The sequence below is a fragment of the Mytilus edulis genome, chromosome 4, assembly GCF_963676685.1.
Source record: "Mytilus edulis chromosome 4, xbMytEdul2.2, whole genome shotgun sequence".
NCBI classification, from domain to species: Eukaryota; Metazoa; Mollusca; class Bivalvia; order Mytilida; family Mytilidae; genus Mytilus; species Mytilus edulis.
The window spans coordinates 69,620,807-69,635,718 of record NC_092347.1 but is presented as its reverse complement, the minus strand read 5'-3'; positions in this window follow the sequence as shown (position 1 = coordinate 69,635,718).

The window sequence follows — 14,912 nt, the reverse complement described above, 5'->3', positions numbered from 1 at the left end:
CAAGAGATGTTCCGAAAACTGTAAATATCACTTTTTTGCACTTGACCTAATCACTCATTCCATATCAAAATCAGTTAAAATACAACCTCCAAAAATTTATTTGACCTCTCTTCTTTCATTTCCACCCAAAAAGATTTAAGGAATGAGTGAGGAAAGGAAAGAAAAAAAATTAAGGAAAAATACACTCTAATTAAAAGGAACTATATTCGTGGACAACGAAAAGCGGTGTCATTAATTGTGGTCTTGGGCCTATTAGGGGCCTAAAACTTGACCAATTCTAACTAGATATCATTGAGATGGGAGCCATCTCTGTGGGCCCCGCTGTGAATAATGTGCATTAAAAAATTGTTGCATTAAAAAATTGTATCTTTACCATAGGACATGGGTTTGTCAACTGAAATCAAAGTTTTTGACCTTGACCTTTGACCTAGGAAGTTGTAAATAAATTATGACACACCCTTTGGTGTTGGTTTATAAACATGTCAAGTATAAACTTTGAAATGATAACGGTTCTCAAGATATAGAGCAGACATGATCTTTACCATAGGACATGGGGTTGTCAACTGAAACCAAAGTTTTTGACCTTGACCTTTGACCTAGGAAGTTGCACATAAATTATGACACACCCTTTGGTGTTGGTTTATATACATGTCAAGTATAAACTTTGAAATGATAACGGTTCTCAAGATATAGAGCGGACACAATCTTTACCATAGGACATGGGGTTGTCAACTGAAACCAAAGTTTTTGACCTTGAACTTTGCCCTAGGCAGTCGTTCATAAATTATGACACACCCTCTGGTGTTGGTTCATATACATGTCAAGTATAAACTTTGAAATCATAACGGTTCTCAAGATATAGAGCGGACACGATCTTCACCACAGGACACAGGGTTGTCAACTGAAATTAAAGTTTTTGACCTTGACCTTTGACCTAGGAAGTTTTACATACATCATGACACACCCTCTGGTGTTGGTTAAAATGGATGTCAAGTTTAAACTTTGAAATCATAACGGTTCTCAAGATATAGAGCGGACACGATCTTCACCACAGGACACAGGGTTGTCAACTGAAACCAAAGTTTTTGACCTTGACCTTTGACCTAGGAAGTTTTACATACATCATGACACACCCTCTGGTGTTGGTTAAAATGGATGTCAAGTATAAACTTTGAAATCATAACGGTTTTTAAGATATAGAGCGGACACAAAGTTAAAGTGTTACGGACGGACGGACGGACGGACGGACGGACAGACGGACGGACGGACGGACGGACGGTACGACGGACGGACGGACAGACGGACGGACGGACGGACAGACTGATCACTATAGGGCGACCCGCCTTAGTCGGCGGGGCCCTAATAAAACTTGGCATGATTCAAGCTTAGTATATTATAAAACAGGTTACAAAGTTTCAAAGCCATATGATACCAAATAAAAAAAATGTGGCATTTTTTATATCTGAATTTTGGGTGCTGAATTGTGGCGTTGAATTGGAACAATTAAAACTATCAAATTTGAGCTTCTAAAAACCAAAAGATACCAAAACTAACACTTTTTAATGTCTCTATGTATAAGTTAACATCTATTTAAAGCAACAGAAAGCATATTTCATGTATCAGACTTATGCAAAATGGCCAGAAGTTAATTTTATATGAGCCTGTGCCAAAAAATAGAGGTTTTCAATTAGGGTGAGGCCTTATATCAAATGTAATATTTTTCACTTACCACAATTTTCTGAAGTTGTTAAGTTATCAAACAAACTTTAACAGGTTATAAATGTACTTTTGATGGAAATATAAGTTTCAAATAGCATAACGCATGTGGATAAAATGGTCTTTAGCAATGTTATGCTTAAAAAAACAGATTGCCAGTTTAGGCCGTTCCCCACATTTGCATATTTAAAAGCATATAAATGATATGGGAGATGGAGATATACTTCTTTTTGCTAAAATCTGTGCTCAGATATGATAAAACATGGAGCCTGGATGTAACAAGACTGTCACTTTCAACTATATATACAGACAGTATGGTCTGATGCAAAGTTTAATAACTTTACTGTTTAAAAACTGAATGAAATGTCAGCCTCAAAAGGCCAATATTTAAACCACTAGCTATCCAACAGAAGAAAGTAAAGGTAGTCTGTAAAACAGAAATGGTTAAGCAACCAGTAATAAGTGTTTTTGATGTAGGTTCAGTGCAATCTGTTTTGGAATACAACTTTTAAGTGCATAGAACTTCACATTTCACCTGCTGCGTATACTGACCGTTAGACTTAGACTATTAAAACAGCACATTTTGCACTCTTTTTATGTTTTTATCTACTTTTTTTTGTGTTCAGAGTTCACAAATAAGTTAAACAACTGAAATAAATACCACAAACACAAATAGATATCAGAAAACAACTGTCAGAGAGAAATTAAGCATGCTGTTTTTGAAAAAATAGTGAAAAAAGTGAAAAAGCTACATTTTAGGCATTTAACCTGAAAAGTGACTTTTTCACAAAATTTCTATCAAATGAAAGTGAAAATCATTTCTTCTCATATAGTTTGACAAATCAATACCAATAGATCATTCAGAAAAGATGCCAAAGTAAAAATTCTAAATTTGCTGAAATGTTGACCTCTTAGGCCACAGACCACAATTAATTCCTCTATCAGTTCTTTATAACCTTTTGCATCATTAAAAAAATTGCACCATGCACTTTTGTCCAATTTTTTGTGTGTGTAATGTATTGTCCTAGTCCAAATATATATCCAAAATTCAGAAAGATTGAAGCAATCACTTTTACAAATTTAGCCAATACACATCCATACCCCTATTGACAAGTCAAGAGATGTTCCGAAAACTGTAAATATCACTTTTTTGCACTTGACCTAATCACTCATTCCATATCAAAATCAGTTAAAATACAACCTCCAAAAATTTATTTGACCTCTCTTCTTTCATTTCCACCCAAAAAGATTTAAGGAATGAGTGAGGAAAGGAAAGAAAAAAAATTAAGGAAAAATACACTCTAATTAAAAGGAACTATATTCGTGGACAACGAAAAGCGGTGTCATTAATTGTGGTCTTGGGCCTATTAGGGGCCTAAAACTTGACCAATTCTAACTAGATATCATTGAGATGGGAGCCATCTCTGTGGGCCCCGCTGTGAATAATGTGCATTAAAAAATTGTTGCATTAAAAAATTGTATCTTTACCATAGGACATGGGTTTGTCAACTGAAATCAAAGTTTTTGACCTTGACCTTTGACCTAGGAAGTTGTAAATAAATTATGACACACCCTTTGGTGTTGGTTTATAAACATGTCAAGTATAAACTTTGAAATGATAACGGTTCTCAAGATATAGAGCAGACATGATCTTTACCATAGGACATGGGGTTGTCAACTGAAACCAAAGTTTTTGACCTTGACCTTTGACCTAGGAAGTTGCACATAAATTATGACACACCCTTTGGTGTTGGTTTATATACATGTCAAGTATAAACTTTGAAATGATAACGGTTCTCAAGATATAGAGCGGACACAATCTTTACCATAGGACATGGGGTTGTCAACTGAAACCAAAGTTTTTGACCTTGAACTTTGCCCTAGGCAGTCGTTCATAAATTATGACACACCCTCTGGTGTTGGTTCATATACATGTCAAGTATAAACTTTGAAATCATAACGGTTCTCAAGATATAGAGCGGACACGATCTTCACCACAGGACACAGGGTTGTCAACTGAAATTAAAGTTTTTGACCTTGACCTTTGACCTAGGAAGTTTTACATACATCATGACACACCCTCTGGTGTTGGTTAAAATGGATGTCAAGTTTAAACTTTGAAATCATAACGGTTCTCAAGATATAGAGCGGACACGATCTTCACCACAGGACACAGGGTTGTCAACTGAAACCAAAGTTTTTGACCTTGACCTTTGACCTAGGAAGTTTTACATACATCATGACACACCCTCTGGTGTTGGTTAAAATGGATGTCAAGTATAAACTTTGAAATCATAACGGTTTTTAAGATATAGAGCGGACACAAAGTTAAAGTGTTACGGACGGACGGACGGACGGACGGACGGACGGACAGACGGACGGACGGACGGACGGACGGTACGACGGACGGACGGACAGACGGACGGACATACGGACAGACTGATCACTATAGGGCGACCCGCCTTAGTCGGCGGGGCCCTAATAAAACTTGGCATGATTCAAGCTTAGTATATTATAAAACAGGTTACAAAGTTTCAAAGCCATATGATACCAAATAAAAAAAATGTGGCATTTTTTATATCTGAATTTTGGGTGCTGAATTGTGGCGTTGAATTGGAACAATTAAAACTATCAAATTTGAGCTTCTAAAAACCAAAAGATACCAAAACTAACACTTTTTAATGTCTCTATGTATAAGTTAACATCTATTTAAAGCAACAGAAAGCATATTTCATGTATCAGACTTATGCAAAATGGCCAGAAGTTAATTTTATATGAGCCTGTGCCAAAAAATAGAGGTTTTCAATTAGGGTGAGGCCTTATATCAAATGTAATATTTTTCACTTACCACAATTTTCTGAAGTTGTTAAGTTATCAAACAAACTTTAACAGGTTATAAATGTACTTTTGATGGAAATATAAGTTTCAAATAGCATAACGCATGTGGATAAAATGGTCTTTAGCAATGTTATGCTTAAAAAAACAGATTGCCAGTTTAGGCCGTTCCCCACATTTGCATATTTAAAAGCATATAAATGATATGGGAGATGGAGATATACTTCTTTTTGCTAAAATCTGTGCTCAGATATGATAAAACATGGAGCCTGGATGTAACAAGACTGTCACTTTCAACTATATATACAGACAGTATGGTCTGATGCAAAGTTTAATAACTTTACTGTTTAAAAACTGAATGAAATGTCAGCCTCAAAAGGCCAATATTTAAACCACTAGCTATCCAACAGAAGAAAGTAAAGGTAGTCTGTAAAACAGAAATGGTTAAGCAACCAGTAATAAGTGTTTTTGATGTAGGTTCAGTGCAATCTGTTTTGGAATACAACTTTTAAGTGCATAGAACTTCACATTTCACCTGCTGCGTATACTGACCGTTAGACTTAGACTATTAAAACAGCACATTTTGCACTCTTTTTATGTTTTTATCTACTTTTTTTTGTGTTCAGAGTTCACAAATAAGTTAAACAACTGAAATAAATACCACAAACACAAATAGATATCAGAAAACAACTGTCAGAGAGAAATTAAGCATGCTGTTTTTGAAAAAATAGTGAAAAAAGTGAAAAAGCTACATTTTAGGCATTTAACCTGAAAAGTGACTTTTTCACAAAATTTCTATCAAATGAAAGTGAAAATCATTTCTTCTCATATAGTTTGACAAATCAATACCAATAGATCATTCAGAAAAGATGCCAAAGTAAAAATTCTAAATTTGCTGAAATGTTGACCTCTTAGGCCACAGACCACAATTAATTCCTCTATCAGTTCTTTATAACCTTTTGCATCATTAAAAAAATTGCACCATGCACTTTTGTCCAATTTTTTGTGTGTGTAATGTATTGTCCTAGTCCAAATATATATCCAAAATTCAGAAAGATTGAAGCAATCACTTTTACAAATTTAGCCAATACACATCCATACCCCTATTGACAAGTCAAGAGATGTTCCGAAAACTGTAAATATCACTTTTTTGCACTTGACCTAATCACTCATTCCATATCAAAATCAGTTAAAATACAACCTCCAAAAATTTATTTGACCTCTCTTCTTTCATTTCCACCCAAAAAGATTTAAGGAATGAGTGAGGAAAGGAAAGAAAAAAAATTAAGGAAAAATACACTCTAATTAAAAGGAACTATATTCGTGGACAACGAAAAGCGGTGTCATTAATTGTGGTCTTGGGCCTATTAGGGGCCTAAAACTTGACCAATTCTAACTAGATATCATTGAGATGGGAGCCATCTCTGTGGGCCCCGCTGTGAATAATGTGCATTAAAAAATTGTTGCATTAAAAAATTGTATCTTTACCATAGGACATGGGTTTGTCAACTGAAATCAAAGTTTTTGACCTTGACCTTTGACCTAGGAAGTTGTAAATAAATTATGACACACCCTTTGGTGTTGGTTTATAAACATGTCAAGTATAAACTTTGAAATGATAACGGTTCTCAAGATATAGAGCAGACATGATCTTTACCATAGGACATGGGGTTGTCAACTGAAACCAAAGTTTTTGACCTTGACCTTTGACCTAGGAAGTTGCACATAAATTATGACACACCCTTTGGTGTTGGTTTATATACATGTCAAGTATAAACTTTGAAATGATAACGGTTCTCAAGATATAGAGCGGACACAATCTTTACCATAGGACATGGGGTTGTCAACTGAAACCAAAGTTTTTGACCTTGAACTTTGCCCTAGGCAGTCGTTCATAAATTATGACACACCCTCTGGTGTTGGTTCATATACATGTCAAGTATAAACTTTGAAATCATAACGGTTCTCAAGATATAGAGCGGACACGATCTTCACCACAGGACACAGGGTTGTCAACTGAAATTAAAGTTTTTGACCTTGACCTTTGACCTAGGAAGTTTTACATACATCATGACACACCCTCTGGTGTTGGTTAAAATGGATGTCAAGTTTAAACTTTGAAATCATAACGGTTCTCAAGATATAGAGCGGACACGATCTTCACCACAGGACACAGGGTTGTCAACTGAAACCAAAGTTTTTGACCTTGACCTTTGACCTAGGAAGTTTTACATACATCATGACACACCCTCTGGTGTTGGTTAAAATGGATGTCAAGTATAAACTTTGAAATCATAACGGTTTTTAAGATATAGAGCGGACACAAAGTTAAAGTGTTACGGACGGACGGACGGACGGACGGACGGACAGACGGACGGACGGACGGACGGACGGTACGACGGACGGACGGACGGACGGACGGTACGACGGACGGACGGACAGACGGACGGACGGACAGACTGATCACTATAGGGCGACCCGCCTTAGTCGGCGGGGCCCTAATAAAACTTGGCATGATTCAAGCTTAGTATATTATAAAACAGGTTACAAAGTTTCAAAGCCATATGATACCAAATAAAAAAAATGTGGCATTTTTCATATCTGAATTTTGGGTGCTGAATTGTGGCGTTGAATTGGAACAATTAAAACTATCAAATTTGAGCTTCTAAAAACCAAAAGATACCAAAACTAACACTTTTTAATGTCTCTATGTATAAGTTAACATCTATTTAAAGCAACAGAAAGCATATTTCATGTATCAGACTTATGCAAAATGGCCAGAAGTTAATTTTATATGAGCCTGTGCCAAAAAATAGAGGTTTTCAATTAGGGTGAGGCCTTATATCAAATGTAATATTTTTCACTTACCACAATTTTCTGAAGTTGTTAAGTTATCAAACAAACTTTAACAGGTTATAAATGTACTTTTGATGGAAATATAAGTTTCAAATAGCATAACGCATGTGGATAAAATGGTCTTTAGCAATGTTATGCTTAAAAAAACAGATTGCCAGTTTAGGCCGTTCCCCACATTTGCATATTTAAAAGCATATAAATGATATGGGAGATGGAGATATACTTCTTTTTGCTAAAATCTGTGCTCAGATATGATAAAACATGGAGCCTGGATGTAACAAGACTGTCACTTTCAACTATATATACAGACAGTATGGTCTGATGCAAAGTTTAATAACTTTACTGTTTAAAAACTGAATGAAATGTCAGCCTCAAAAGGCCAATATTTAAACCACTAGCTATCCAACAGAAGAAAGTAAAGGTAGTCTGTAAAACAGAAATGGTTAAGCAACCAGTAATAAGTGTTTTTGATGTAGGTTCAGTGCAATCTGTTTTGGAATACAACTTTTAAGTGCATAGAACTTCACATTTCACCTGCTGCGTATACTGACCGTTAGACTTAGACTATTAAAACAGCACATTTTGCACTCTTTTTATGTTTTTATCTACTTTTTTTTGTGTTCAGAGTTCACAAATAAGTTAAACAACTGAAATAAATACCACAAACACAAATAGATATCAGAAAACAACTGTCAGAGAGAAATTAAGCATGCTGTTTTTGAAAAAATAGTGAAAAAAGTGAAAAAGCTACATTTTAGGCATTTAACCTGAAAAGTGACTTTTTCACAAAATTTCTATCAAATGAAAGTGAAAATCATTTCTTCTCATATAGTTTGACAAATCAATACCAATAGATCATTCAGAAAAGATGCCAAAGTAAAAATTCTAAATTTGCTGAAATGTTGACCTCTTAGGCCACAGACCACAATTAATTCCTCTATCAGTTCTTTATAACCTTTTGCATCATTAAAAAAATTGCACCATGCACTTTTGTCCAATTTTTTGTGTGTGTAATGTATTGTCCTAGTCCAAATATATATCCAAAATTCAGAAAGATTGAAGCAATCACTTTTACAAATTTAGCCAATACACATCCATACCCCTATTGACAAGTCAAGAGATGTTCCGAAAACTGTAAATATCACTTTTTTGCACTTGACCTAATCACTCATTCCATATCAAAATCAGTTAAAATACAACCTCCAAAAATTTATTTGACCTCTCTTCTTTCATTTCCACCCAAAAAGATTTAAGGAATGAGTGAGGAAAGGAAAGAAAAAAAATTAAGGAAAAATACACTCTAATTAAAAGGAACTATATTCGTGGACAACGAAAAGCGGTGTCATTAATTGTGGTCTTGGGCCTATTAGGGGCCTAAAACTTGACCAATTCTAACTAGATATCATTGAGATGGGAGCCATCTCTGTGGGCCCCGCTGTGAATAATGTGCATTAAAAAATTGTTGCATTAAAAAATTGTATCTTTACCATAGGACATGGGTTTGTCAACTGAAATCAAAGTTTTTGACCTTGACCTTTGACCTAGGAAGTTGTAAATAAATTATGACACACCCTTTGGTGTTGGTTTATAAACATGTCAAGTATAAACTTTGAAATGATAACGGTTCTCAAGATATAGAGCAGACATGATCTTTACCATAGGACATGGGGTTGTCAACTGAAACCAAAGTTTTTGACCTTGACCTTTGACCTAGGAAGTTGCACATAAATTATGACACACCCTTTGGTGTTGGTTTATATACATGTCAAGTATAAACTTTGAAATGATAACGGTTCTCAAGATATAGAGCGGACACAATCTTTACCATAGGACATGGGGTTGTCAACTGAAACCAAAGTTTTTGACCTTGAACTTTGCCCTAGGCAGTCGTTCATAAATTATGACACACCCTCTGGTGTTGGTTCATATACATGTCAAGTATAAACTTTGAAATCATAACGGTTCTCAAGATATAGAGCGGACACGATCTTCACCACAGGACACAGGGTTGTCAACTGAAATTAAAGTTTTTGACCTTGACCTTTGACCTAGGAAGTTTTACATACATCATGACACACCCTCTGGTGTTGGTTAAAATGGATGTCAAGTTTAAACTTTGAAATCATAACGGTTCTCAAGATATAGAGCGGACACGATCTTCACCACAGGACACAGGGTTGTCAACTGAAACCAAAGTTTTTGACCTTGACCTTTGACCTAGGAAGTTTTACATACATCATGACACACCCTCTGGTGTTGGTTAAAATGGATGTCAAGTATAAACTTTGAAATCATAACGGTTTTTAAGATATAGAGCGGACACAAAGTTAAAGTGTTACGGACGGACGGACGGACGGACGGACGGACGGACAGACGGACGGACGGACGGACGGACGGTACGACGGACGGACGGACAGACGGACGGACGGACGGACAGACTGATCACTATAGGGCGACCCGCCTTAGTCGGCGGGGCCCTAATAAAACTTGGCATGATTCAAGCTTAGTATATTATAAAACAGGTTACAAAGTTTCAAAGCCATATGATACCAAATAAAAAAAATGTGGCATTTTTTATATCTGAATTTTGGGTGCTGAATTGTGGCGTTGAATTGGAACAATTAAAACTATCAAATTTGAGCTTCTAAAAACCAAAAGATACCAAAACTAACACTTTTTAATGTCTCTATGTATAAGTTAACATCTATTTAAAGCAACAGAAAGCATATTTCATGTATCAGACTTATGCAAAATGGCCAGAAGTTAATTTTATATGAGCCTGTGCCAAAAAATAGAGGTTTTCAATTAGGGTGAGGCCTTATATCAAATGTAATATTTTTCACTTACCACAATTTTCTGAAGTTGTTAAGTTATCAAACAAACTTTAACAGGTTATAAATGTACTTTTGATGGAAATATAAGTTTCAAATAGCATAACGCATGTGGATAAAATGGTCTTTAGCAATGTTATGCTTAAAAAAACAGATTGCCAGTTTAGGCCGTTCCCCACATTTGCATATTTAAAAGCATATAAATGATATGGGAGATGGAGATATACTTCTTTTTGCTAAAATCTGTGCTCAGATATGATAAAACATGGAGCCTGGATGTAACAAGACTGTCACTTTCAACTATATATACAGACAGTATGGTCTGATGCAAAGTTTAATAACTTTACTGTTTAAAAACTGAATGAAATGTCAGCCTCAAAAGGCCAATATTTAAACCACTAGCTATCCAACAGAAGAAAGTAAAGGTAGTCTGTAAAACAGAAATGGTTAAGCAACCAGTAATAAGTGTTTTTGATGTAGGTTCAGTGCAATCTGTTTTGGAATACAACTTTTAAGTGCATAGAACTTCACATTTCACCTGCTGCGTATACTGACCGTTAGACTTAGACTATTAAAACAGCACATTTTGCACTCTTTTTATGTTTTTATCTACTTTTTTTTGTGTTCAGAGTTCACAAATAAGTTAAACAACTGAAATAAATACCACAAACACAAATAGATATCAGAAAACAACTGTCAGAGAGAAATTAAGCATGCTGTTTTTGAAAAAATAGTGAAAAAAGTGAAAAAGCTACATTTTAGGCATTTAACCTGAAAAGTGACTTTTTCACAAAATTTCTATCAAATGAAAGTGAAAATCATTTCTTCTCATATAGTTTGACAAATCAATACCAATAGATCATTCAGAAAAGATGCCAAAGTAAAAATTCTAAATTTGCTGAAATGTTGACCTCTTAGGCCACAGACCACAATTAATTCCTCTATCAGTTCTTTATAACCTTTTGCATCATTAAAAAAATTGCACCATGCACTTTTGTCCAATTTTTTGTGTGTGTAATGTATTGTCCTAGTCCAAATATATATCCAAAATTCAGAAAGATTGAAGCAATCACTTTTACAAATTTAGCCAATACACATCCATACCCCTATTGACAAGTCAAGAGATGTTCCGAAAACTGTAAATATCACTTTTTTGCACTTGACCTAATCACTCATTCCATATCAAAATCAGTTAAAATACAACCTCCAAAAATTTATTTGACCTCTCTTCTTTCATTTCCACCCAAAAAGATTTAAGGAATGAGTGAGGAAAGGAAAGAAAAAAAATTAAGGAAAAATACACTCTAATTAAAAGGAACTATATTCGTGGACAACGAAAAGCGGTGTCATTAATTGTGGTCTTGGGCCTATTAGGGGCCTAAAACTTGACCAATTCTAACTAGATATCATTGAGATGGGAGCCATCTCTGTGGGCCCCGCTGTGAATAATGTGCATTAAAAAATTGTTGCATTAAAAAATTGTATCTTTACCATAGGACATGGGTTTGTCAACTGAAATCAAAGTTTTTGACCTTGACCTTTGACCTAGGAAGTTGTAAATAAATTATGACACACCCTTTGGTGTTGGTTTATAAACATGTCAAGTATAAACTTTGAAATGATAACGGTTCTCAAGATATAGAGCAGACATGATCTTTACCATAGGACATGGGGTTGTCAACTGAAACCAAAGTTTTTGACCTTGACCTTTGACCTAGGAAGTTGCACATAAATTATGACACACCCTTTGGTGTTGGTTTATATACATGTCAAGTATAAACTTTGAAATGATAACGGTTCTCAAGATATAGAGCGGACACAATCTTTACCATAGGACATGGGGTTGTCAACTGAAACCAAAGTTTTTGACCTTGAACTTTGCCCTAGGCAGTCGTTCATAAATTATGACACACCCTCTGGTGTTGGTTCATATACATGTCAAGTATAAACTTTGAAATCATAACGGTTCTCAAGATATAGAGCGGACACGATCTTCACCACAGGACACAGGGTTGTCAACTGAAATTAAAGTTTTTGACCTTGACCTTTGACCTAGGAAGTTTTACATACATCATGACACACCCTCTGGTGTTGGTTAAAATGGATGTCAAGTTTAAACTTTGAAATCATAACGGTTCTCAAGATATAGAGCGGACACGATCTTCACCACAGGACACAGGGTTGTCAACTGAAACCAAAGTTTTTGACCTTGACCTTTGACCTAGGAAGTTTTACATACATCATGACACACCCTCTGGTGTTGGTTAAAATGGATGTCAAGTATAAACTTTGAAATCATAACGGTTTTTAAGATATAGAGCGGACACAAAGTTAAAGTGTTACGGACGGACGGACGGACGGACGGACGGACGGACGGACGGACGGACGGACAGACGGACGGACGGACGGACGGACGGTACGACGGACGGACGGACAGACGGACGGACGGACGGACAGACTGATCACTATAGGGCGACCCGCCTTAGTCGGCGGGGCCCTAATAAAACTTGGCATGATTCAAGCTTAGTATATTATAAAACAGGTTACAAAGTTTCAAAGCCATATGATACCAAATAAAAAAAATGTGGCATTTTTTATATCTGAATTTTGGGTGCTGAATTGTGGCGTTGAATTGGAACAATTAAAACTATCAAATTTGAGCTTCTAAAAACCAAAAGATACCAAAACTAACACTTTTTAATGTCTCTATGTATAAGTTAACATCTATTTAAAGCAACAGAAAGCATATTTCATGTATCAGACTTATGCAAAATGGCCAGAAGTTAATTTTATATGAGCCTGTGCCAAAAAATAGAGGTTTTCAATTAGGGTGAGGCCTTATATCAAATGTAATATTTTTCACTTACCACCATTTTCTGAAGTTGTTAAGTTATCAAACAAACTTTAACAGGTTATAAATGTACTTTTGATGGAAATATAAGTTTCAAATAGCATAACGCATGTGGATAAAATGGTCTTTAGCAATGTTATGCTTAAAAAAACAGATTGCCAGTTTAGGCCGTTCCCCACATTTGCATATTTAAAAGCATATAAATGATATGGGAGATGGAGATATACTTCTTTTTGCTAAAATCTGTGCTCAGATATGATAAAACATGGAGCCTGGATGTAACAAGACTGTCACTTTCAACTATATATACAGACAGTATGGTCTGATGCAAAGTTTAATAACTTTACTGTTTAAAAACTGAATGAAATGTCAGCCTCAAAAGGCCAATATTTAAACCACTAGCTATCCAACAGAAGAAAGTAAAGGTAGTCTGTAAAACAGAAATGGTTAAGCAACCAGTAATAAGTGTTTTTGATGTAGGTTCAGTGCAATCTGTTTTGGAATACAACTTTTAAGTGCATAGAACTTCACATTTCACCTGCTGCGTATACTGACCGTTAGACTTAGACTATTAAAACAGCACATTTTTGCACTCTTTTTATGTTTTTATCTACTTTTTTTTGTGTTCAGAGTTCACAAATAAGTTAAACAACTGAAATAAATACCACAAACACAAATAGATATCAGAAAACAACTGTCAGAGAGAAATTAAGCATGCTGTTTTTGAAAAAATAGTGAAAAAAGTGAAAAAGCTACATTTTAGGCATTTAACCTGAAAAGTGACTTTTTCACAAAATTTCTATCAAATGAAAGTGAAAATCATTTCTTCTCATATAGTTTGACAAATCAATACCAATAGATCATTCAGAAAAGATGCCAAAGTAAAAATTCTAAATTTGCTGAAATGTTGACCTCTTAGGCCACAGACCACAATTAATTCCTCTATCAGTTCTTTATAACCTTTTGCATCATTAAAAAAATTGCACCATGCACTTTTGTCCAATTTTTTGTGTGTGTAATGTATTGTCCTAGTCCAAATATATATCCAAAATTCAGAAAGATTGAAGCAATCACTTTTACAAATTTAGCCAATACACATCCATACCCCTATTGACAAGTCAAGAGATGTTCCGAAAACTGTAAATATCACTTTTTTGCACTTGACCTAATCACTCATTCCATATCAAAATCAGTTAAAATACAACCTCCAAAAATTTATTTGACCTCTCTTCTTTCATTTCCACCCAAAAAGATTTAAGGAATGAGTGAGGAAAGGAAAGAAAAAAAATTAAGGAAAAATACACTCTAATTAAAAGGAACTATATTCGTGGACAACGAAAAGCGGTGTCATTAATTGTGGTCTTGGGCCTATTAGGGGCCTAAAACTTGACCAATTCTAACTAGATATCATTGAGATGGGAGCCATCTCTGTGGGCCCCGCTGTGAATAATGTGCATTAAAAAATTGTTGCATTAAAAAATTGTATCTTTACCATAGGACATGGGTTTGTCAACTGAAATCAAAGTTTTTGACCTTGACCTTTGACCTAGGAAGTTGTAAATAAATTATGACACACCCTTTGGTGTTGGTTTATAAACATGTCAAGTATAAACTTTGAAATGATAACGGTTCTTAAGATATAGAGCAGACATGATCTTTACCATAGGACATGGGGTTGTCAACTGAAACCAAAGTTTTTGACCTTGACCTTTGACCTAGGAAGTTGCACATAAATTATGACACACCCTTTGGTGTTGGTTTATATACATGTCAAGTATAAACTTTGAAATGATAACGGTTCTCAAGATATAGAGCGGACACAA